Source organism: Poecilia reticulata, chromosome 10, assembly GCF_904066995.2.
Source record: "Poecilia reticulata chromosome 10, P_reticulata-male-v2, whole genome shotgun sequence".
Taxonomy (NCBI): Eukaryota; Metazoa; Chordata; class Actinopteri; order Cyprinodontiformes; family Poeciliidae; genus Poecilia; species Poecilia reticulata.
Genome location: NC_088839.1, coordinates 24,302,172 through 24,327,659, shown reverse-complemented (window position 1 = coordinate 24,327,659; position 25,488 = coordinate 24,302,172). Strand labels below are relative to the sequence as shown.

The 25,488-nt window shown below is 41.8% G+C and overlaps 1 long non-coding RNA gene across 12 annotated transcripts in view; it reads left to right on the top strand.

Moving 5' to 3' along the window:
- LOC103471534 (uncharacterized) overlaps positions 1-25,488 on the top strand; it is a 99,645-nt gene that overhangs the window by 39,147 nt on the left and 35,010 nt on the right. For 4 of the 12 annotated variants that reach the window (XR_014089308.1, XR_014089310.1, XR_001776963.2 and 1 more), the window contains 2 exons: positions 21,096-21,158; positions 21,263-21,494. The exons of 3 other annotated variants lie outside the window; for them this stretch is intronic. This is a non-coding gene — a long non-coding RNA (uncharacterized LOC103471534). Of the gene's footprint in view, positions 1-19,057; positions 19,169-21,095; positions 21,159-21,262; positions 21,495-22,747; positions 23,142-25,488 lie in introns of those variants that run through there. 5 more of the 12 variants (XR_014089307.1, XR_014089306.1, XR_534662.3 and 2 more) reach the window with 4 other exon arrangements.

The following is a 25,488-nucleotide window of genomic DNA, read 5'->3' as shown; positions in this document are numbered from 1 at the left end:
CGTGGCTGCCGCCCATGCCCGATGCACAGAGCTTAGGAGACTGAAATTGATGAGTTCATCTTCATCTCATTATTGTCATGATGGATCAGATTGCTGACTTCCCTCAAAGGCGGCTTAATGACTCGTTGACACAAATCTGAATGACTGGCTTCACCGGTGGCATCCATTAGTGTGCCACACAAAGCTCTGAGATGTGCTTAAACAGAACTGATAATTACAAAGAGCTTTCATCACTGTAATGAATGAGTACAATAAAGGGACAACTCGTGTAGCATTCAATGCATTGGGGCCCGCCACCGAGGACCGCCTGGGCTGCTATCAAGCTCAGAGATCCTCTCCATCTCCCGTATATCACTCCTTTTGTTTCACCGCAGCAGATTCAGCAGATACAATGAAGGGAGTAAGTACCAAACACATTACCATTTTTCTCACTATAAATATTTCTAATGAGGCTTTTGACATAAAGTGCATTATGGTGGCAGCGATCCAAGCAACCACATATGCAAAAGAGAAGAAAAAAAATCAAAACATAGTCGGTACATTGTAGCAAAGAGCAATGACACAAAGGACAGACGGTGAACACGTAAAGATGTCGAACCACAATTAATGTAACATTCACCAACATATTAAATGTTTTGATGATTTTAATGTCACTTGACACAATTTAATGTCTTATTCGTTTTCACGACCATACGATGTTTTTGTTTTCCGTTTTTACAGAAAAACTTCAAATTTCAAATTTATGTTACAGACATAAACTTGAAATTTGAAGTTTTTTTTGTATAGCATATTTCAGCAACATGGCAATTCAAAGCGCTTTGCATCGCAAATTAATACCAACAGTTTAAATTCTGTCAGTCTATTAAACGTGTCCTTTCAGAAGGGTATCCCACACAATAAAGGTGCAAAGAGATCTCTAAAAATCTGTAAAACCTTAACTCGGTAAAACATACTCATGAAAATGGCTCCAGATGTTCAGCTAAGCTTATAAATGTAACTGATGATCCATCTGGGAACTTAATTTCACCTGTAAAACATCCACATCCGATCGCATGGAGGTTAAGCTAGCTTATTAGCAGGTGCAGTTTTTCTATTAAAATAAGAAATGGATGCAATTACAATGAACACTCACTGCACAAGACTCCACTGGTGAAGGAAAAAGTACAACGTTCCTGTAAAATAAGTCAGTAAGATACTGAATACTTGTGTGACAGGTTCAAAACTGAACTCTGTGGGTATCATTGCAAACACTGTGTTGTTTCAAATCACTCCAAAAACAATCCTCCACCAGTAAAGTTAGTAGGTGGGAAATCCTACTGGGGCTGCCTTTCTGCAACTGGAACTGGCAGACTTCATATGTGAGGATAAAGAAATGCACTGGGACATTTTTCAGAGGAATCTGAAGAATAAGGTGGATTTTTGACAGCGAGACAACGTGTCAGGATCTCAGGGTGTTTTTCTTTTTTTTGTATTTGCCTTCCTGATTTTTTGTTTATTCATAATTAGCCTTAGTTTCCAGCTTTACTTTTGATTAGTCTTTCATAGTTTATTTATCTAGGTCAGATCTGCTGTTATGTTTAATTATTCTTTGTTACGGTTAGTTTTATGACGACTTCAGCTCCACTGTCTCTCTCTCTCTGCCTGCTCCTCTACCTTCACACCTGCACCCTGTTAGTAATCAGTCCTGGTCCCAGTATTTACCCACCTCTCCTTCACTCTCTTCTCGTTGGTTCCCTCCGTTTTCCTCGCGTTTCCAACTTCAATGGACTTTGTCTACTCTTTGTGTGTTCTTCCCCGTTTCTGGTCATTGTTTTGTATTCTTTATTGAAACTTGGACTGTGTTCACATTGCAGCCTGAAGTGAACCAATTCTGATATTTTTTTTGACGTATTGTGGCCTGTATCTTATCTTTTCATCACAGTCTGAACAACGCGGGTCGGATTGTTTTCGAATGCGACCCAGGCCACTTGGGTATCCGAAATGTATCCGATTCAAATGTGACCTAACGGCCAAGTTGAATTCATCCGACCTGAACGTCACTGATACTCGACAAACGTCACTAATCTGCACCCTGATACTCGCAAGTGGGAAGAAAAACAATTATAATGAGGATGAAGTTGTTAATGTGCTGGATCTGGTCGGACAACAACTTTAAAATCGTAAGCTATGCTCCACCGGTAGCATCCATGTTTACTTCTGCAAACACTGAGAACGCTCTCTATGTGTGACGTTATTGCGCCCTCTACTGCGCATGCAGGACATATATTTGGAAGTGAACGGTCTCGGCAAATAATCGACAAAAATCTGAATTGGGTCACTTCGGTGCGAACGCAGCTTTTCATCATTTTCCTCTGTATTCTGGGTTGCATTTTGGTCCAACTTCACACACACAAATAATGACAATGATTCCAATTCCACAGCCAAGAATGACTTCAAATAGTTTTACAGAAAGAAGTGACACCACTAGAATGATACATGCATCTAAACATGTCTTCATTTTCAATGTTCCAGTCCGATTGAAAATGTAGAAGAACTGATGATCACAGAAGAGAAGATTTGAACGTAGGTTTTGGAACCTAACTCAGAGGTTAGTTAAAATCACCTCTGAGTTGTGAATGCCACTAGATCTCTTCTTAGCTCAGGTTTTATTAAATTCCTGTATGTTTGGATAATATTTTTTCCCTGTGTTATTTATGGACCAATTTATTTTGAGCTGCGGATTATTTGAGTTGTTACCAATATCTGGGCTTAATTTAATTTCAGTAGCAGCGTTTGAAATGTATTTACCAAGACGCTTTCAGAACCTGCTCCCCTCTCTCTTGTTCAGCACAATAACAATCTCAAACACAATAAAAAGCCAGGTAAGCAACAAACAGGATAAAGTGACTTCATGAGTCATCCTCGTGTCTTTGAGCTATTTTCACATGAAATGGCTGTAATAACAAGGCGACGATATTTCAATAATGACTCTGCCTTCTCTTTGGTCCATGCAGCTGATTTCCTCTCCTCCTCTGCCAGTCAACCCCCCTTCTGCCTGGTCTGTGTTGTTTCTTGCCTTTGTTAATGCTCTGGCTCTAATGGCCATGGCGTCTGCTCCACCAGGGCTTAAAAACACCCGTCTGCCTCCTCCATCCTCTTACTTATTTAATAATGAGACCACACAAGGCAATGTCTCTATTCATAATGGGACGGCAGCAGAGCCATCTTGGTTGGCATAACGGATCTTGAAGGACTGAGAAAATACAGCAGGAGAAATCTAATTGAGTGGTAAATTAGACTTCTGCTGCTGATTGACTCAAGAATCAGGTGAACTTAAGTCCCCCTGTCAGTGTGAGAGCCGAGGCTCTGCTAAGGCTGCTGCCTCCCGTGCCGTCACACGCCACACGTAGCTAAATATGGAGATCTGAAGGTGCTGCTGTGTTTGTGCCAGCACTGCTTCGACATCCTGATGGTTGTCTGGGGCTATGACAAGCCCGCTTCGTTGTTTATTCCTGTCTGTTTGTGCTGGAGAGTTCAGGATCCCATGCCACCTTGTCTCATCTCATCTAAGAGAAAACAACAAATCATTTCTCCCAGTTTGAAATGGCAGAGTGGTGGAGGTGGGAAATATTTGTTCAAAGCATGATTTCAGCATGTTTGACCGACTTCAAGTCACTTTCGCAAACTCTTTCACAAATACACAATCAGAGAACCACTACGTCACATCAATTCACTCTTTAGTTTTTCTTTTTTTTTTTACTACAGATCTCGGATTTATTCACATTTACTTCCGGAATGCAGTATGCAAACTATACAGAGATAATCTGTAATAACTGAGTTTCTGTTTGCAGATGTGAAGGCAGCTCTGCACAGCACAGGTCCATCTCTGTCTACTGAAGCTGTAACACAGAAATGTTCAAACCGCTGGATGCAACTTTTAGATGCATCCCTTCTCTAACACAGCTGAATCAAATGAACGTCTCTGCAGAGCTGAAACGCCGCTGGAGGCGTCCAAATGTTGCAGGACGGTAGCTCTGGAGGACTGGATTTGGTTACCACTTCAACAAAACTGTCAGTACTTTCTGCTCCTTTAATCACTAGATTTTTTAAAAGGTATTGGAAGCCAATGACCAAGACATTTTTAGCAATATCTTAGATAGCTGAGACAATGAGGGAAGGTACTGAGTAGATCAGGAAATCCACAAAACTATCACAAACCAACCATATCAGAAGCAGAATGCAAACCAAATAATACATAAAACTTGTGAAAGTTACTAGAATGCAACAATAGTGAAACAAAGAATGTAAAAACATGCAAAATACTACAGAACCAAGAGCACAAAGAATGAATTGAAAATGGAAACCCAACAGTGAAGGTTTGTGGCACTAAAGCCCAGCAATGTCATCAAACTGGAAACCTTTGCCTATTATCAGACTCCTCAGGACTGCAGAAGCTGTTTGCTTATGAATCAGGTTTCCCTACTAAGCAGGCCTGCAAAATGCTTGTCATGAAGTAGCAGGGAGTGAAATTAATCGAAGGGGAACTCTTTCAATAGACGGTAAATTGTGACGATAACTTGCTATTTATTGAAAGTTCCAGTTGTTATGGATAAATGGGCAAATATACACTGCTCAAAAAATAAAGGGAACACTTAAACAACACAATACGACTCCAAGTAAATCAAACTTCTGTGAAATCAAACTGTCCACTTAGGAAGCAACACTGATTGACAATCAATTTCACCTGCTGTTGTGCAAATGGAATAGACAACAGATGGAAATTATTGGCAATTATATTTCATTCATTCAGATCTAGGATGTGTTATTTGAGTGTTCCCTTTATTTTTTTGAGCAGTATATATTTACTCACAGGACATTTAAGGAACTGCTTACAATTAAAATAATCAAAAATAACCAGGTGGACATTTGAAACTTGGATCTTAAAGAGTTAACTTTGGCTAATGCTGACAAGCTGAACGGCAGTTCAAAGGTTAGAAATCATGTTTAGAGATGTTACGGCCCTGGGCCTTAAGGGCTGGGCTGCAGGTGTTGCTTTTGTCTGTCCTTGTGCTCCTCCCCTTTACAGGTGCTGCTGATCAGGTTGATTGGGAATGCAAAGTACTTAAACCTGGCTGTCTCCATCTTCTGGGTCGCCTTCAGCGTCCACTCTGCCGCTTATGGTGTTTTGTTGCCAGGACTCGGCTCCCCCTCCTTTTTGCACATTTGCGTTTGTCTTTGTTTTGGCACTTCAACACTTCCATATGCACTCATACAACACATCCAAGCATTTGCATCACACCACTTATACTGATATCCACAATCCATTGTTGTTTTTGTTAATAAATATTCATTTTTCTACACTTTAACCCCTGCATGGTCTCCCGTTTTGTTATGACCTTGAGCCAGTCGTAACAATTGGGGGCTCGTCAAACGGTTCTGTTCGGTTCGGTAAGTTTGGCTTTTGTTCTTACCATGTTAAGTGAATTACGTTCTTGTTTGTGAGCGCTTGTGTCGCATTGGTCAAGTGTTTGTTAGCGTTCGGCTCTGGGACGCTAATTTCAATGCGTTTAATTGGTGACGGGGGAATCCCGTGACGCAAGTGTCCTTATTTGGACTTGTGCGCTCTTGGGGGATATGCAGGTGGTTTATGAAGTGCGGTGCATTTTTGTTGGAGCAGGATGTTTGTTCCATGGATTTGAGTTTAGCGATAGGTAAGTGGCAAGTTTTTAAATGTGCGCTAATAAAACGTTTTGAGCAGGTGTCCCCTTGTAGGCTTTAGCGGCGTTTCCCAACAGGGGTTTCACCGCGTTCTCTATTAGTGTGGAGGTACGGCGGGTAGAGCTTCCCTCTTCCCCTTTCCCTTCATCGGCTCGGGTGCATTCCGTGGTTTCGAGGGGGTGACGGCCTGCTGGTCGCCTTTCTTGTACCACTGGTTTCTAAATGCATAAAAACCCATCGCCACGCCTCACGAAGACTAGGGTTGAGTTTGTAAGCTTCTTCGCTAGGCAGTTAGCGGGGACACGCTGCGGGTGGTCATTGTTGGAGTTTTTATTGTGCATGTTGTCGCTTGTCTATTTTTATAACCATGGATCAAGTTGGGGCTTTTTATGGTTGAAACTTTCTTGGAAATGAGTGCGAAGAGCAGTTATAATGATGGCAGAGCATTATGATGATCACTGGAGTGTCACGTAGAAATGTGATCGGCACGTCTAGAAATTTTAAATTTGAGATTGGTGTGTGCTTAAGCCTTGTCTAAACTCGTCTCCGTCCTTAATGGCGAGCGTTACTGGTTTGTCCGGTGGGCAGCAAACAGACTTGCGTTTCAAGTTCAGTGGAAGGAAAGTGTGCTTTGAGCCTGGTTGTGCCTGTGAAATGACCGTTCTGGTGGAGGAGTTGGCCCACGTTTTGTTTGAATCCCATGAGAGTATGGTGCTGGACCATGCTGGGTTTGTTATGCGTGTGGCTCTCTGTGTTTTGTTGGTCATGTGATGAGAATCCAGGGAAAAATTTGTGAAGCAATGATGTGACCGTTTGGTTTTGTGGAGATGTCGGCTCCCTTTTGGTTGATGCCCTTTTGGTGTTGCTGGCTGTGAGACGGCAGTAACTTTGAGTATGGTGCTGGACCATGCTAAGGGTCATCGTGTTGTGGGTGTCGCTCTCCATAATTTGTCACTTGCTTTGTTACCTGACTTGTGGAGCAACGTTTTGTGGTAGTGGACCACTTGTTGCTGTGACCTTCTGTGTTGGGTAACACCAGTTCAGATCTGGTTGGATTACTGGTTATTGCTTTTGCGAGTGGTAACTGGGTGAATCCATTTTGATTTGGCTGTGAACCTGTGGTAGGTCACTTGTGTGTCAGGTTTGTGTTCTCTTCCTAACCAGTGAGACATGAAGGCTGATGTGACGGTGGTCATCATGAACACCTCTTGGGTAATGTACTACCAGCTCAAACATTTTTAAATTCATTTTTGTTTTGAATTTTTAAAGGTTCCCCTTTGGGGCCCTTTTCTTAAGGGTGGGGGTGTTACGGCCCTGGGCCTTAAGGGCTGGGCTGCAGGTGTTGCTTTTGTCTGTCCTTGTGCTCCTCCCCTTTACAGGTGCTGCTGATCAGGTTGATTGGGAATGCAAAGTACTTAAACCTGGCTGTCTCCATCTTCTGGGTCGCCTTCAGCGTCCACTCTGCCGCTTATGGTGTTTTGTTGCCAGGACTCAGCTCCCCCTCCTTTTTGCACATTTGCGTTTGTCTTTGTTTTGGCACTTCAACACTTCCATATGCACTCATACAACACATCCAAGCATTTGCATCACACCACTTATACTGATATCCACAATCCATTGTTGTTTTTGTTAATAAATATTCATTTTTCTACACTTTAACCCCTGCATGGTCTCCCGTTTTGTTATGACCTTGAGCCAGTCGTAACAAGAGATCATTTCTAAGTAGACAGTGAACTTTTGGTGCGTATTTATAGAGTTAAGGGAATTTTAGGTGCAGCCTAAAAGTTTTCCCCTCACCAACTGCATTGAGTCACGATTCAAGCTGATGATGCGAGGGAGGGGACGGATAAAGCAGGAAAAAGGGGACAACACTTTGCACGCAGGTGGTTGCACGAGCTTACCAAAAAGCCAAGGAAGGCCAACAACTGTCTAAGGGGATTTAACCATGTTATAGCTTTGATGCATTTTAAATTGACCTCAAGCATACTTTGGAGACGAGGCGAGAGGGCAGAAACACACAAAGCAGACAATCAATTACTATTCTATAATTGGACAGGGCTTTAATGAGGCTGGCGGATGCAGTCTTGTGCACCTTTGTCAGCCGGAGTCACTGACGTGGGTGGCCCAATCAAAGCATGTCCTCATTAGCATATCTTCGCACATGCAACACTGGCCTCCAGAGTGAGCCGCTCTTAAAACACAAGAGTTTCTTCTAGGGTCCAATTTCCAGTGACGAGTGACCTCTGTTCACTTCTGCATGGAATAATAAGTCTCCACTGACATGGGGAAATATGTATTTCTAAAGCTAAGAGATCTGAAAGGAGAGGGGAATTGATTAGATAAGCTCATTGTAAAGATCACTCATGAATAAATTAGAGAATAATAAGAAATACCTCAACAAGAGAAACCTGGAAAAGGATTTCATTTGGAAGAAATTAGCAGGAAGCTTGAAGGTAGCAGCATGTGGTTTGATCAGACCCGAGTCAGTTGCCCACAGTAATGTTTACACTCTTTATTCCTCCATGATATCAAACAGCTGCCAATAAATCTGCACCATGTGCGGTGTTGGTATTTTGGATTACTTTCTCATATGTTTGTTGTCATGTAGTGGAGTTTCCGTTTTGATTATTTAAATGTGCGATATTGCTCTATCTTTCTGCATGTGATGTAGGCAGGGGGTGGACCGGCACAGCTGTTTTTCTTTCCTGTTCGCTTCTGTTTGTGTGCGGAGCAAGCAGATGATGGGAATGCATCATCTTGGGATTATCTCCACGCCGTCTCGCTTGTAGTTTTTGGACTTTCTCTTTTCTGGATGTAAATTCATACGCCAGGCTAATATGTTGGTATTCTGTGTTGAAACTGGAGATATATAAACTGCATCTGCAGTTAAAAATGTGTTTCTTCTGCTTCTTTTTGACACTTACCAGCAGATTGACTGAAAGCTTTAATTAAATGCTAATTAATGTAAATGAGCCAAAGAAAATACCCTTGCAGCATTTGATCCATCTAAAAACATGAATACTTGGTTCGCTGTGGCATCTAAGGAGCTAAACGTGCAGTCTGCTCACTTTATGCCTCGATATTTATATACGTAATTAAATGCCACCTTCTGCAAAGCCGAATAATAGCAAAGTACGTCGCAATTAATGCAAAGCCTACTTGAGGTGCTGCTACTGTTTCTTGTAATATTTTTCCAATATGGATGCAGCAACCAGCAATAATAATAAACCAACTTGGGAGATAAAAACATGAATTAGTTTCATGATGTGTTAGATTCACTGTAATTTTTTCTCCCAGTGCACACAGCAAGCATGTGTGTGGCACCGTATAATTAGGAGCGCTTTGGGGTTCAGACAAAAAGTCAAAGATGCAAAAAAAATCAAAGAGCCAAACCTGTTATTATTGGATTACAGATTTCCAAGTGATGAAAACTGCTATAATGGGACCGGCTTGGTTTAAAATGACACTGCCCGGTTGTGGAGTTTGAAAAAGCAAAACTGAACGTTGGAGGAAACGCATTCGAAAAAGAGAAATAGTTAAAATGGGTAAATGTTGTGCTTTCAGACTTCGTTCCTGCAGCTACCATAGAGAATTTTCAATCTGTGTTTATATCAAAGTTTTTCAAATATCAAGTCACGTCTATGAGATAAAATAAGTCCCTCCAAGAAACTGACATACAGCAAGATTTCTCCCAGTGCATTATAAGCCTGGCGGGCCACCAGGCTTTACTTGTGCCCCCACTAGGCTTAGCATTGTTTATTTCTTTAAGACTTTATAGTTGGTGTTCAGGTGTTAAGCTTCCAATCTTTCAATAACAGATAATTATCAAGTAATATTTTCAATGTCCTGTCAGTTTGAAACATTTTTTAACTCAAAAACACGACGGGCCGCTGGATGAACGACTGCCCTGGCACCCAACCACCGGGCTTAGCAGGTTTTCTGGGTGAAACCTTGAACAGCTTGACCTAAAACACAAAAAGAGGAAAAGCTTCACTTTTTTCATCATTTTAGAAAGTAAAGCCCATACAGCATATTGATTGATATCCCTAGTGAAACATTTCAAGTCTTTATTTCTCATCTAAGTCACTATAAAGTTGCTCTTATTGCACAAATGTGAAAAACTTTGACCTGAACTTTTATGCCTTTTTATTCCTGACGTGGAAAATATGCCTGAACAATTGTGACAACATGAAACATCCTTTGGCAGATTTTTGGCTCATGAATTGGGTGCTAAATGATTAAAAGATAACTATTAGTAAATATTAAGATTGACAGATAACCATCAAATGTTCATGAGTGAATTTTGCCTCAGGACAAACTGTGTACAGGTGTTGGAGATTTAATGAGAAAATGTTTATTTTTGTGGTGGAAGGCTTGAAACTCGACTCTTAATTTAGAAAACCAGCTTGTGAACGTCTACAGCCACATATTGATCTAAAATCATTATCTCTAAGTCTATTTAAAACACCAACCGTTTATTACGTATCATCAGTTGAGACCCTAAAAAATAAAACATGAGGTATAATCTTTGCTCAGCAAGAAATGTAAAAATGTATTTATGCTTTTAAAACACCAGTAGAAATAGGATAAAAGTTCACATTCTTAATGAATCAAATAGGAAGTGCTTTTACTTTGAAAAACCAAATGCGTCTTTGCAGTGGTTCTAGTTTAACAGCTTGGGATTAAGAGGTTGGAGGTAAGATTTTTATTTTGTTTGAAAGCCTTAAAGAAGCTCAGATTGAAAACCATCCATCAGGTGACCACCACGATGCTCCAGCCACCATAAGCAGGTTGTTTTGAACCATTAATCAGTCAAAGTCTGCAAAAGCATCCAAAACTAATAAATAAAATGCTCTGTTTTAACGGGCGCAGTGGTCTCACTCACTGTAAATGCCTGCCTGACTGTCGCATTAAAAACAAGTGAACCTTCACTTCTTTTGATGCTGATTCTGTGGAGAAACATTACAAGGAGTTCATATATTGTGCGCAACGTTACCGTGGCAACAGGTTGTTTCCCAAAGACTACAGAAACACTAATCATTTACTCAAATTGCTTGAGTTAAAGACTTTTAATGAGAGTCGAGTTTGAGGCAAGTCTTTAGAGAGTCTAAACCAAATAAGGGTGTTACACAAAATCCACTTTTTTTCCTTTTTTTTTTTTCCTTTACATGTAATTCCTTCATCAGAAGCATTTCTGGAGTGTTGCTTTAATTCTTTCAAGCATGTTTTCTGGTCAGTATTGCACATGTTTTCAATAAGTGATGTGTGGAACTGTGTTTTGTTTGGCTCGGGATTCCCATGGGAGAACCCATGTTTTGTGAGTATGGGTGTGACGCCCCCTCCACTTTGCATGGAGGGATTCGTCACTTTACGTTCTTTATTTTTCAAGGCATGCTGGAAGTAGCATCATTTAGGGTCCGCTTGGGCTTCCTGGCTATAAGAGCCGTGTTCCTATTTGTCAGTTGGGTTTGGCGAAGCGGTGAGATGACTTCTCCACCTGGCTCCACTTTTCAGACTGACTCTTGTCTGTCTTGTTTCCCCACCTCGACCTTGTTTGACCTTTGCTTTGCCTCATCTTTATTTTACAGGATTCCCCTGTTTGGACCGTCTGCTGTTGGCTGACGATGTTGGCCACAAGGGCTGCCTACTTATGCGTCTTAGTTTTCTTTTATGTTTTATGCTCAATAAAGAGCATAATCACTGTTAAAATCCGTGTCTCCCTGGTTTTTGCTACGGCTCAGTGAGCAGAGTCGTAACAAATGGAGAAACTGGATAGGCAAAGCGGTCTGGGTGTTTGGCATTGAGTGTGTTCTTGATGTGCCGCCATCAGACTCCATGAGCACCAAGCAAGACAAACGTTTTCCTCTTGAATGACGGCAGCTTGACGACCTCCTTGTATGTCACCATGTCTAGTTGATCAAACATTGCATTGTGCTTGGCCTGATATTTGTCTTTGTGCTGTTTCTTCTTCTTGCCAACCAGGTGCAGCAGGCTTGCTGCTCCTGCTTGGTCTCCTCCATAGCTATACACGGAGCTGTTTGAAGGCTGGGTTGCAGGTGTTGTTTGCCCTTGTGCTCCTCCTCTGTACTCCTCCACTGTGCAGGTGTCGCTGGTCCGGTTGATTAGGAGCCGTCTCCACCTTCTGGGTCGCCTTCAGCGTCCACTCTGCCGCTTGTGGTGTTTTGTTGCGAGGCCCTCAGCTCCCCTCCTTTTGCACATTTGTCTTTGTTTTTGCACTTCAACACTTCCATATGCACTCCTACAACACATCGCATTGGATTTCTAGCTTGTTAGCATTCGGCTCTGGGATGCCATTTTCCATGCGTTTAATTGGTGAGGGGGGGGAGCCCGTGACGTAATTGTCCTTATTTGGACTGGTGCTGTCTTGAGGGATATGCAGGTGGTTTGGATTATGTGCGATGCGCTTTTCTCATTGGAGCGGGATGCTTTTCCATGGCTTTCAGCTTAGCGATATAGGTAAGTGTCAAGTTTTTAATGTGCTGTAATAAAACGTTTTTGGGTAGGTGTCCCCTTGCAGGCTTTAGCGGCGCTTCCCAACAGGGGTTTCACCGCGTTGTTTACTAGTCCGGCGGGCGGAGCTTCCCTCTTCCCCTCTACCTTCATCGGGTCGGGTGGATTCCAGGGGGTGACGGGCTGCTGGTCGCCTTTATCGTGCCACTGGTTTCTAAATGCATAAAAATCCATCGACACGCCTCCAGAAGACTAGGGTTGAGTTTGTAAGCTTCTTCGCTAGGCAGTTAGCGGGGACACACTCGCTTTTGTTGTGCATTAAATTGTCTCTCGTCTGTCGTTATAAACCATGGATCAGGTTGAGGTTTCTAATGGTTTAAACCATCTTGGAGATCTGTGCTAGGAGCAGTTATGATCTTGCCTTGAGTGTCACGTGGAAATGTGATCGGCACTTTTAGACATTTTAAATTTTTTTGAGGTTGGTGTTGTTGTGTCTACCACTAGGTGGTGTACGAGAATAGCAGAGACGGGGGAAGAGAAGAAGAAGAGCAGAGATAAGATGGAGGAAAATACCCGATGTGACTGGACTGCTGAGCAAGTTCCGAATAAACGCTGTTAAGAGTTCTTTGCCTACTTCTGCTTTTACCTCGTCCTGGCCTCCAAACATAACAATTGGCGACGATGACGTCTGTACCCATGCCTGCACCGTTCCTTCCCTGCAATGGAGAACCTACGATTCCGTTTTCCACGTGGCGGAAGATGTTCGAGAACTACTTAACGGCTATTCATGCTACTGGAAATTCCTGGTCTGATGCTAGACGCCGTGCTCTACTAATTCATGCACTTGGCTTCGAGGGACAACGTTTATTTTACACATTGCCTAACGTCGGTACTTCATATAATGAGGCAATGACGGCGTTGGAACTACAGTTTGCACCGAAGGTGAACGTTGTTGTGGCAAGACATCAATTCCGACAGAGAATGCAAATGGCGGATGAGACTGTGCCTCAATACATGGCTGCTTTACGTGAGTTGGCTATAACATGTGATTATGGAACCATGGAAGATGAGATGCTACGGGATCAGCTTATTGAGAAGGCTTATGCCCCGGAGGTGAGAAACAGACTTTTATTGGAATTTTCACTAACGTTGGACATCGCTATTACGCTGGCGTGTCAAGTGGAACGTGCTCTTCAGTCGTCCAAACTCCTCAATGGAGCCACTGCGGTTCACACGGTTGTTCAGCGCAGACTTACTCAACATAAGAATACAAACCGACAAACTGTTTCTAAAAATAGCCACATGCGCCCCGCGCAGCAGAGAGCGCGAGCCTGTTACCGTTGTGGATCGACAAATCACCTGGCAAATGCACGAGATTGCCCTGCAGCCGCAGCAAAATGCAACAGCTGTGGTAAGACTGGACATTTTTCTAAAGTTTGTCGCTCAGCTAAACAAGTTGGAGAAGTAATGCCTGAAGTGGTTGTGCTCATGATGACCGCAAAGGACGTTAACGCTACTGATAGACTGTTTTGCAAAGTGAACATTAAAGCTGCGTCAGGGGAGGTGACTGACTGTGAATTACTGATTGATACAGGATCATCAGTTTCTATCATACCAGAGACTCTGTACAACAGACATTTTCCTGAGAGTCATTTAACTGCACCACGTGTGAAACTGGTCACTTACTTGAAAGAGGACATTCCTGTAATAGGATGTTTGGAAGCTACAGTTACCCTTGACAACAATACTGCTCCTGCTTCTTTGTATGTGGTTCAAGGAGGATCTGCATTACTCGGAATGGACCTAATAAAAGCACTGAAGTGGACATTGAGCCATGATTCAATCCATGTTCCACCTCCTGAACATGCCTCTTCTGCTGCACTTATGTTGCTAACAAAAACAGACTCTTCTTCTATTGGTTGTGTTGCTGGGTTTGTGCACAAAGTTAAAGTACGTGAGGATGCAGTCCCAGTTCAGCAAAAACTACGACGTCTTCCATTTGCAGTACGAGAAGCTGTGTCAGAGGAACTAGATCTGCTCCTAAAGGAGGGAATTATCGAACACATCGATGCTTCTCCCTGGATTTCGCCTATTGTGGTCACAACAAGAAAAGAAGGAAGACTAAGACTATGTGTGGACTTAAGAGAACCTAATAAAGCTATTATTGCTGACAGTCACCCTTTGCCCCACATGGATGAGCTTTTAAGTGAGCTCAGGGGTGCCTCTGTTTTCTCCACCATAGATCTGGCATCTGCTTACCACCAGCTTCTACTACATGAGAACAGTAGGGACCTTACGGCTTTTATTACACACAAAGGACTTTTCCGCTACTGCCGAGTCCCCTACGGGTTGGTTTCTGCTCCATCTGCATTCCAAAAAATGATGGAAACTGTGCTTAAAGGTCTACCTGGTGTGCACAATTACTTGGATGATGTAATTGTTGCAGGATCTTCTCTACAGGAACATGACGGACGCCTGCGTGCTGTGCTCCACCGTCTTACAGATGCAGGTCTGACACTGAACATGCAAAAATGTACATTTAGAGAGTCCAGCCTCAGATTTCTTGGACACATCATTTCCAAAGATGGCATTCTTCCTGATCCAGACCACAGTTCAGCTGTCCGTGATGCCCCACCACCACATGATCTACCATCTCTGCGCTCCTTCCTGGGTTTAATCTCCTGGTACAGTAAGTTCCTTCCCAATTTTGCAACGGTAGTGGAACCAATGCGGGCTGTACTAAGAGAAACTGCTGACTCTGGTTTCATATGGACTCGAGAGGCTGATCAAAGCTTTAAGGAACTGAAAGGGCTTTTACTGAACAGTCCTGTTCTGGCTCTTTTTGACCCGTCTCTCCCAACCATTGTCACCACAGATGCTTCAGACTATGGACTAGGTGGTGTGTTGACCCAAATACACCCAGATGATACTGAACGAACAGTTGCATTTGCATCACGAACTCTGACCCCTACAGAACGAAAATACTCTACAGTGGAAAAGGAGGCCCTTGCTTGTGTGTGGGCTGTTGAAAAATGGAGATCTTATGTCTGGGGCCGACGATTCACACTACGAACTGATCATCAGGCACTGACAACACTACTCGCTACCAAAGGCATAGGGCGTGCTGGAATGAGAGTCGCACGCTGGTCTGCACGTTTACTCTGCTTCACCTATGATTTGGAATACAGGCCTGGATCACAAAACCAGGCTGCAGACTGTTTGTCACGGTTGCCACTCCCTATGGACTCAACTCCTGTAGATGAACCTGACATGGTTGCGTCCATTGTGTCAGCTCTGTCTGTAGCTGAGTTCACTTCTGCTTCCTCTCAATGTCATGAACTCGTACTTCTTCGTGGACAGATAGAGAGGGGCTGGCCAAAGTGCAAGAAGGATGTGGACCCCGTCTTAATACCATACTTCCACATCAGGAATGAACTTTCTGCATCTCAGGATCTGGTCATGAGAGGTGAACACCGATACATTGTTCCTGTTACTTTACGTGCTACTGTCATTCATCTGGCACATGAAACACATCAAGGTGTTGTTCGCACAAAACAGAGACTTCGCGACCTGTACTGGTGGCCTCAGATGGACAAAATGGTTCAGTCTGTTATTTCTTCATGTACGACCTGCCAAATGAACGACAAATCTGCTCAAACTGCTCCTGCTCCTCTCCAACCCATTGAACTGCCTAACAGACCATGGGAGAAAGTGGCCCTGGATATTGTGGGTCCTTTTGAAACTGCTGTTTCTTCATGTAGATTTGCTATGACATTGGTGGACTATTACAGTAAATGGCCAGAGGTGGCGTTTTCTCACACTGTAACTACTGATGTTGTTATTACATTTCTGCGCTCTATTTTCAGCAGAGAGGGGAACCCTGATTACATAGTCACCGATAATGGGCCGCAGTTTCTTTCCAGCTCTTTTGCAGAGTTTCTCAGAGAAAGGGGAATAGCTCATCTGCGTACAAGCGTGTACCATCCACAGTGCAATGGTGCTGTTGAAAGGTGGAATAGAGTTCTTAAGGAGACAATCCTAACTGCTGAACATATGCGGAAAGACTGGAAAACTACAATAACTGATTTCCTACAAAACTACAGAGCAACGCCACATAACACAACTGGAGTATCTCCATCAGAACTACTACACAACAGGAGGATGAAAACAAAAGTGGACATTTTCCCAACTCCAGAAAAAAGCAGAAAATGCACTATAGTCCAAGAAACAGTGAAACAGAAACAAGAGAAATATAAACAGTACACTGACAAACGCCGCGGAGCAAAGACACCAACATTCAAACCGGGAGAAATGGTGAGGGTAAGAAGACCTGATCATGTTCGCAAAGGCTCATCAAGATTCACTCCACCGCTGTCTGTTGAAAAGCAGATTGGAGGAAGTACTTATGTACTCAGTGACAAAAAAAGATGGAATGCTGCCAGACTTTCACGCTATTCTGCAGGTATCTCATGTAAAATAACAAAACCAGAAAAGCATGACCCTGTGGTGCAAAGGAAAAGTGCTAGAACTGTTGCTAGACCTGCATGGTTCAAGGACTTTCAGCCAGGTTAAGGAAAAAGAATAAATGAATACATAAATGATTGTGTTGCATGTTTAGGGTTCAGGTGAACTAATTCTCATGTTTCAAACTGGGTTCAAATACCTGGATTTTATTTTACATTTGGTAATTCTGGTCCATAGTAACTTGGAGTTTTAGTTATAAAGTACAAGGATGCTGAATATATTTGTTTGGTTTTGTGTACTTAAGTAATTACCCTGCTTTCATTACAGCTAAGGTTACACTTGTGACATATAAACCGTTAAATGAGGTAGATGTTCAATCATATGTTAAATGGGTACATGCAATGTTTTCAAGTAAGAGGGGAATGTTGTGTCTACCACTAGGTGGTGTACGAGAATAGCAGAGACGGGGGAAGAGAAGAAGAAGAGCAGAGATAAGATGGAGGAAAATACCCGATGTGACTGGACTGCTGAGCAAGTTCCGAATAAACGCTGTTAAGAGTTCTTTGCCTACTTCTGCTTTTACCTCGTCCTGGCCTCCAAACATAACAGGTGTGTTTAAGCTTCGTCTAAACTCGTCTCCCTCTTTAATGGCGAGTGTTTCTGGTTTGTCCGGTGGGCAGTGAGCGGTCTTGTTCCAGCTTTAAGTTCAGTGGAAGGAAAAAGTGTGCTTTGAACCTGGTTGTGAAATGGCCCACGTTTTGTTTGAATCCCTTAAGAGTATGGACCATGCTGGGGTTGTTTTGGGTGTGACTCCATGTTTTGTTGGTCATTATGTGATGAGGTGAATCCCAGAGAAACGTTGTAAAGCAGTGACGTGACCTTTTGGTGTTGTGGAGACATGGCTCACTGTTGGTTGACCCCCTTTTGGTGTTGCTGGCTGAGAGACGGCAGTAACTTTGAGTATGGTGCTGGATTATGGAAAGGGTGATGGTGTTGTGGGTGTCGCTCTCCATATTGAGTTGGTCACTTGCTTGGTTACCTGACTTGTGGAGCAACGCTTTGTGGTAGTGGACCACTTGTTGCTGTGACCTTTTGTGTTGGATAACACCAGTTAAAATCTGGTTGGGTTACTGGTTATTTCTTTTGCTAGTAGTAACAGGGTGACTCCATTTTGATTTGGCCGTGAACCTGTGATAGGTCACTTGTGTGTCAAGTCTGTGTTCGTAAGTGGTTTTCTCCTCTTAAGGTGCCTTGAGGGTGTTGAAGCAGTAAGAACATGTCCTGCTTCAGCTGCTGTACCATTCTTTGCCAGTAACAATTGTGCTAATTGACACTATGAGCCTGTAAAATATGATTCCACCCCTTAAAATCTTTGTTTTTGCTGTCAAAGTGACTCTAGGCCTCATCTCTGGATATTTTTTTTTACCTGAATTTATAAGAGAATCTTATTCACCTGAATTGGAGGAAAACTATTTTTTTTCATTTGTCTACAATACTATTTATTGATTACATAAACTCGCCACCAAAATATGTTGAAGTTTATGCTTGGAACAAGACATGATATGAAATATTAAGAGGTGTATGGACAATTTTTGACGCGAGACATGAAAACACAAACATGATGATTTTTTGTGTGCATTTCCTGTCTTCCAGTCATACCTGCTGCTGCTCCTTCATCACTGGCTGATTTATGCGATTGCTAAAATCAGAAAACTTTGCTTCTTTAACAATGTGTTTCTACGGTGACCTCATTAATCTGTTAAGAATCCTTGCAGTCTTTACTGACATTTACGCTCAGTTAACATATGCCACACTAGCTGACAGTTTACACACGGGGAAAGCGAGGATAACAAATGTGGTGCATCTCACAGATGCGGAGACTCTCAGTTTACTACATGACTCAGCAAACACTCAGTACCGACAGAGCACTCTGCATCAAAGCAACTTGAAACGACTGCACTGTGTTTTTAACATCAAAGTCAACATCCTGTGTTTTGTCTGTGCAGCTGACGCCTCATTATGGTTAGATCACTTAATCTGTAATGTTGTCTCCAGGAAGCAGCCGAGTTTTTATGTTTATGTAGCCTAAAACATAAAAATTGACATTTCAAACTTCACTGTCTGGAAAGTTAGAAGACAGGGTGTGGCAGAACCATATGGTCGCATTAAAAGTCTTTGTGTAATTAAATGCTTGAAAGGTATTTGGGCCTTGTACCACTGCAGTTCGTTTAAAGTCTAATGATCGCTTTTAAATTGCCTTCAATGCGTCGCATCATTTGGTTCTCTTTTTATGTATATTAATATGTAACAGATGGAAATATATTTGTAATGAATCAAATCTAGTTAAATTGCGTTAGTACTGCAAACAGTAACTATATTTCTTAATTACAGAGCAGATTTAACAACAATTCTCCCTCAAATTAAGGTTTGTCTTGCACCTGACCTGCTTCCCTCTGTGTCTCTGTGGGTGGTGGTATTTTCACCAAGCAAAAAAATAAATAAAAGAGTCACCACCTGGATTTACCAAAACAGACAGGTAAGAGTCTTCCAGTGGATAATTACTGCATGAATAATTGTTTCACCTGGCAACAGGATTCTTTATCTGCTGCAGTAAGTAGGCTATAACTTCTTAAAGACACAGCAAATGGTTATTTGAAAATGTAAATGTTTTTCAGAAGGGTCAAGCTGCATGATGCATGCAAAGGACGCGTCCATTGCATTAGTAAAAACTGGAAGAAAAGTTTGGAACAGAAATGTAGTCTGATAAAATCTTGACTCACTTTAGATGAGCTTTTGGTTTTGTGAAATAAAACGGCAGAATACATTGCCATGTTTAAGAATGAGGGCATTTCCACACATACAATGTGAAAAAGACTTTAGTTTGCAAAGAAGCGTAAAGACAGGACTTTAGAGCAATGGCAGAAAGTCATGAGTCCAGATTTACGCTTTTCCAGATTGATCAGGATGAATAGGAAGGCAATGAAGTGATGCACTCATTACACCCTCTGTCCTAGATGGTGAAGTCTTTATTTAAAACATATGAGCCCAAAGAATGAGGTCAGCTGACTACCTGAATGTCCTAAATGATCAGGTTATTCCATCGCTGAATTTCTTCTTCCCTCATGACACGGGTACAGTCGAAGATGACGATGTCAGGATTCATGTGGATTAAATTGAGAAGACGTTGGGCAGCTGCTTTCTTATCCATCATCTCTACAAGATCTTGGAGAAAAGTAATAAATGTGACTGTAGGAGCTTATTGGAATGATGACGTGGCAAATTCACGACGTAATCGAAGAGTGAAGGCAGTCACACAAATGATCAGTGTTTGGATTGTTATGGGACGGTGACATTGTACAAAAGCTATTTTGGTTTTCTTACGAGTAAAATCAGGAACTCAAGATGCAAGGTACAAAATTTTGTTCACGAAATGTGATTGAAGATGTCATGGTGTCTTAAGGTTTTGTCACCATTTTCTCCCCGTACCTCATCAGGGTCTCCTGGCGTCACATGAACCACTCTCTGCATTTGACTCTCCTAAGTCTATCATGTCATATATCCTGTTGTCTCTGTTCTCAAACCATAGCAACCATCTTAACTGCCGGATAAAACCGTAAGGTCTCAGACTCTGTCCCCATGTCCTCAAGCAGTTTAGTTGGTGCTTAACCTGCAAAACTTCTGCAACTAAAAATAGAAAGCAGACCTTGGTGTTCCTGTCTGCACCAGGCTTTTACATTGACTCGTCTCCTCTGCTGAATCCTCCCCGGGCAAAGTAAGCTTTATGATGTAAGCTGCATCAAGATAGGAGGACCAGAGAAACATTTCTAGTCTGGAATAAGTCACAGCAATCTTAGCTGGAAAGCTTGAGTGTCTGATTGATGTCTATTAGCTTCAAACCATGCGCCGCTGACAGCTTGCGAAGGACTGATTAATGGCGGCTGGGCATTTGCTCCATGACCTTCATAAAGGTATCCTATGGCAGATAAAAGAACTGGGTGGTTTATGAGGTAGGGCACCAATAAAACCTGAATTAGTCCCCAATATTGTAGAAATTATGAAGTTGAAGAGAGTGGGCACTTTTTTAAAACATTTAATTAAATTTTAGAAGTGGGGAGAAGTTTCCATGTGGCTCTCAACAGAAGGTTAATTTGTCCCCTATGACTCTTTTCAAGATAATTTCATTCTTTCAACCTCCTCCCCTTTGGTTCAGTCTTTTCCTGAGATTCCTCTGGTCAGAGTAGTTCTTTAGCAAGCGATGCCCTTTCATGGGATGGTTATAATCTGCTGTCCGTGCAATACTCTTGAGTACTTCAATCGCTGGAACCTTTAGCTTTGCTTTAGTTGCTGCAGAGCTGATAGTCATTTATTCATCCTGAAGTTTTTAAAGGGGGGCCTCAAGGACCTGATGTTTCCAAAATCTGATTTTTATCCATTATTATTTTCATTCCGTCTTTTCCTTGTAGCTGCAGAGCCCAGTTGACATTGCCTCATCAGTGAGTAGCTGGAAGAGACCTCATTAGGCCTGAGTGAGACCAGCTAACATGGCTCCTAATTTTAGCTTTAATGCCAGAGTAATTAATTCTCGGGTAGATTTTAAATTAAATTTATGTCTGTTTTTTTAACTTTGCAGTGGATCGGCAACCCATCCGTGGTGAACTAGTCCTCTCGCATACCGACTGCTGCAGAGAGACAGACGGTGTGCGGCTGGGAGGGACTTTTTATTTGGAGAAGGTTGATAATTGATGGTGACTCTAAAACATTCTTTCTTTGTGCACATTCAGCTGTCGGGGTACGACTGTCAAATCCCTGTTGTACCTCGTTAGTTTTTCCACTTTGATATTAAAGACTCAAAAATCCATGAAGCAGTTTGTTCCTGTCTCATTTGCTGTTTTGCTGCTACACCAGCTATTTTTTTTATGCTTTTCTTCATCCACCAAGAACAGAACACTGATTACAGAAAAAAAACCCAGAAAACATAACTTTTCTTGTTTTCTTCCCATCTAACCTGCCAGCTCAAGACCGCTGTAAAGAAAATAAGTGGATAACAAACAATTAAGCACACAAAAGTGCATATGTAAAAATATTAAAATGGAATATGTATTTTTTTTAAAACATACTTTCACAGTCAGAAGTTACAGCTCCAAGGATTTACTATGTAGTGATAGGTTAAAACACATCAGGATTAATATTTCAGATTTTTCAGTTCTTCGTAAAACTTGCTGATCAAACGTTCTGGACTCGGTTTGGGTTGCTAGGTAACGACGCAGTGCCCGTTAATTGTGACTTAATAATCGAGAGGTTGCCATAAAACGACTGGGTGTTTTTTTTGTTTGTTTTTTTATCACTTGTCCTGTTTTTAGAAGCAGTGGAAACCCAAATGGAAGTAAAAAAAAAAAAGGCGCAAAATGTGGATTTTGCATATTGGGTCAGTTTTAAGGGTCAGGTCTTTAGCCAGCTTTGGGTGAAAGTGCTGATTTCCACATAAACAAAATTATTCTCCAGTCAAGGAGAGTTGATAAGGAAAGATCTTTTTTTACTGATTTTCTCTTCCCTGGGACTTTAAGTGCAGCCGTTTCAAAAGCGGGTTGTTGTCTTAATAGGGTCTGGAATGTTTTAATCCAAAGGTTGTACTGTTTATTACAGGACCAGGTGAGTTAGGTTGACCTCAGCTGGCTCTACTGTGATGTAATGGAGAACCTTGAACTGAACTGGTCCAAGACGAGCATCTGAGGTTGATCAAAGACAAAAAGCTACTTTAACTTCGGCATTTACAGTTAATTACTTTTTAAAAAATCTTTCTAAACGTATGGTTTCTTTTGCACTGGAGTAAACTAATGATTTGATTTATAAATGAATGTAAAGTATATCTAACAGATTAATTCAAATAACCTGTTGAATTATAAAGAGACGAAAATAAAAAAGTTTGGTCAAACACTGAAAATAAGAGCAGAAAACTAAACTGTGTGAAGCTTGATACTCTGAAGATTTATGGCATCCATAATTAGGATGTTAAGACTCATCACTTTTTTCTCTTTTCCATTTATTTGCTCTAATACTGCTCTTTGAATGTGCAGCTTTAACATTCTTTGTAACGCCCGCGTTTGGTATTTTTCAGAACAATTGGACACCAGCGACTGGGCCATGAAAACCAAAGGACACATGGATAGACGTGGCATGGGACATATATCTTTAAATGATGCATGAGGATGGCCAAGCAGTTGGTGTCGCCAGCGTCGCTGACAATCTGTGTTGCTCTTACATAAAACTAAACCTCTTTGCTTCTGTCAGCAACTAATGGGGAAGGACAAAGTAGTCTGAAATGTTTGACAGGGGGTTTAAGTGCAAAGAACGCAGAATAAAGAAAGAAACACCCTGAACAAATGCAAATCTCTCTCTTGGTTAGCCCAAGTAGACAAATTCAAGCCGTTTCAAATCTCAGACCAATCTACCGTTGCAAACAAGTGGTAATCCTTTATTTATTTATTAATAAAGTCAAATTGAGCAAACGAGACTTTTCGTCGCCGTCTTGTCTATTATGGCTGAATCTGAAACTGGGGAATTTCTTTTTAAACAAATTGAAGCTAGGTCTCCATGCAGTGGGACATTTTATGGCAGGTTTAGCAAGGAAATCTCAAAGGCTCATTAGATGTCCTCTGGCTGTTCTTGGTAGCAAGAGGGTATCTGCATTTTTTATCTGAAAAGGCAGGCTCCACTCAAACAAGACAGGAGCTATTATGAAACTTGTTCTTGCCAAACTTTAAAATACATTCCACCCAATGAAGGAGAAATATTTAATGTCCTTGCCAAACTGTAGGTCAGAGTTACCCCTGATGTTAGCTCCAGCCCTGAAGGGTTGTTACCCTGTCTCCGCTTTAAATGATGGGCCACATCATTACCGGGCTCCCGCACCGCTGAGGGAGAAAGGCAAAGGCAGGTGTGTAGCGGGCGAGAAGCAAAGAGCCGCACCTCGAGTGTGCGCGGCGAAGCTGCCGGGTTCAGCTGCCCACATATGAGATTCAAATGCAGGGACAGGTGTGCTGCGACAGGGCTGTGTCGGACCAGGTACATCTGTATCTCTTCCGGCGCAATGTGGAGGAGGCGGTGAGTGACAGCAGGTGGGGATGCGGCCCAATTAGAGCAGGGCTGTTGGAGGATGATGAATGGGGCTGACTCCGAGAGCCTCGGAGAAACACATGCATAGGCAGGCTGGAGATGCCCACAGCTGTCTCACTGAATGAGTATAAACATGCTGAGGGGCTCCTCCATACTGAATAATGTGAGCAGCATCTGCAGGATGGTGTGCGCTCCTCTCCCCCCTTTCCACTTCTTCCTCACAGCCTCTGACAGTTGTGATCTTTCCCCCTTGACGGCTGTTGCCGTGAACCAAATTTAGAGAATCACGCAGTGTGCGGCTCACTCCCCACGTAGATTCATATACGGGTTCAAATATATGTTGCGTACAAAAGGCTGCTTTTCAAATGTCACGGTTCATCGCTGTGTGGAGAGAAGCAGTTTGAGTGAACAGTTCAATCACTTGTTGCTAGGCGAAATAATCAGCAGAAAAGATTTTACTCATGACCGGCATATTTCCCTTTTAAAGTGTGCACACTAAAATGAACACACACATTGATTCAGATATTAAATGTCTTTATAAGAGCTGATATATTTAATTAACTGGAATATTACATATTTGTATGTACAGTGTTAAAGATCCTGCTGGTTTTAATTTTTTTCTCCCACTTAAATATTTTACATCTTTAAAAGTGTAACATCAAAGACAACCAGATTAAATGCTAAATTAATCAAATGAAAATTTACCAGATCAACTTGCTCCTTTGTGGAAATTGTCTCCTAAACTTAACTGGTATATAAATATTTCTGGGATGAAAAAAGTTTTGAGCTGTAAAACGGTGTTGTAGAAAACTTAAGAAAATAAAATATACTGCGACTAACACGCTGTCATAAAGACTCAATTGACATTATTTCTATTTCCATTTAACTAAATAATTCATTTTCAGTTCAGTTTCTTTTGCAGTAATTTATGAAACGTACTGTCACCAGGCACTTTACAAAAATAAACAAGGCAATATAAAATCAATTTTCTAAATCAAAATCTCTGCTTCACTTGCTGAGCTGCAGCCTCTTCAACATGTTTATGTTCCATAAACATGTTGGAAAAATAAATATTTCTTTTGATTGGTGCAGTTTCAGAATCAACTTACAATCAGAATTATTAAGAACTAATAAAAAGAATCATGAATTATGTTTAATAATGAACACACACATATCTATTCCCCAATGACTGACGTACAAATAAGAATAATGCATCGCAAAGCCAAACGCCAGTTAACCTACAAACTACTACTGACAGGGAAAACGGGAATTTTCTTTGACTCGGAATTAAAAGCTCAAAATATTATTTGATCAAACGCAAAAACTTAACAAGGTTTTTGCAATATTTCAGACTCGTAAAGAAAGAGATTTAGCAGTCTCATTCAGACTTCTGAAGCCTACCTTCATGTAAGATTAGGAAGTAAAAGGTGGGATGAAACGAGCTTTGATCCGCCTGCTTTGGGTAGGAGAGTTTCCAGAACAGAACGGGAGCCTTTCATGGAACCAGTATGTTTCCAGTTAGGAAGTGCTGGTCTCTACAGGCGCTGGGCCTTTGGATGTTAAATCACTTAACAAGTCAGAGCATTTATACTAATTGTGTAGCATTCAGATACTGCTGCAGTGATTCAGAGTAAACATTAGGTACTTAATCTTATGCAGGACTGTGGAACATTTCTGCCTGTTCTGATGTTGGAAACAAAATTTTCAAAAACATTCATTAAAATTTAATTATGTATGGCACAT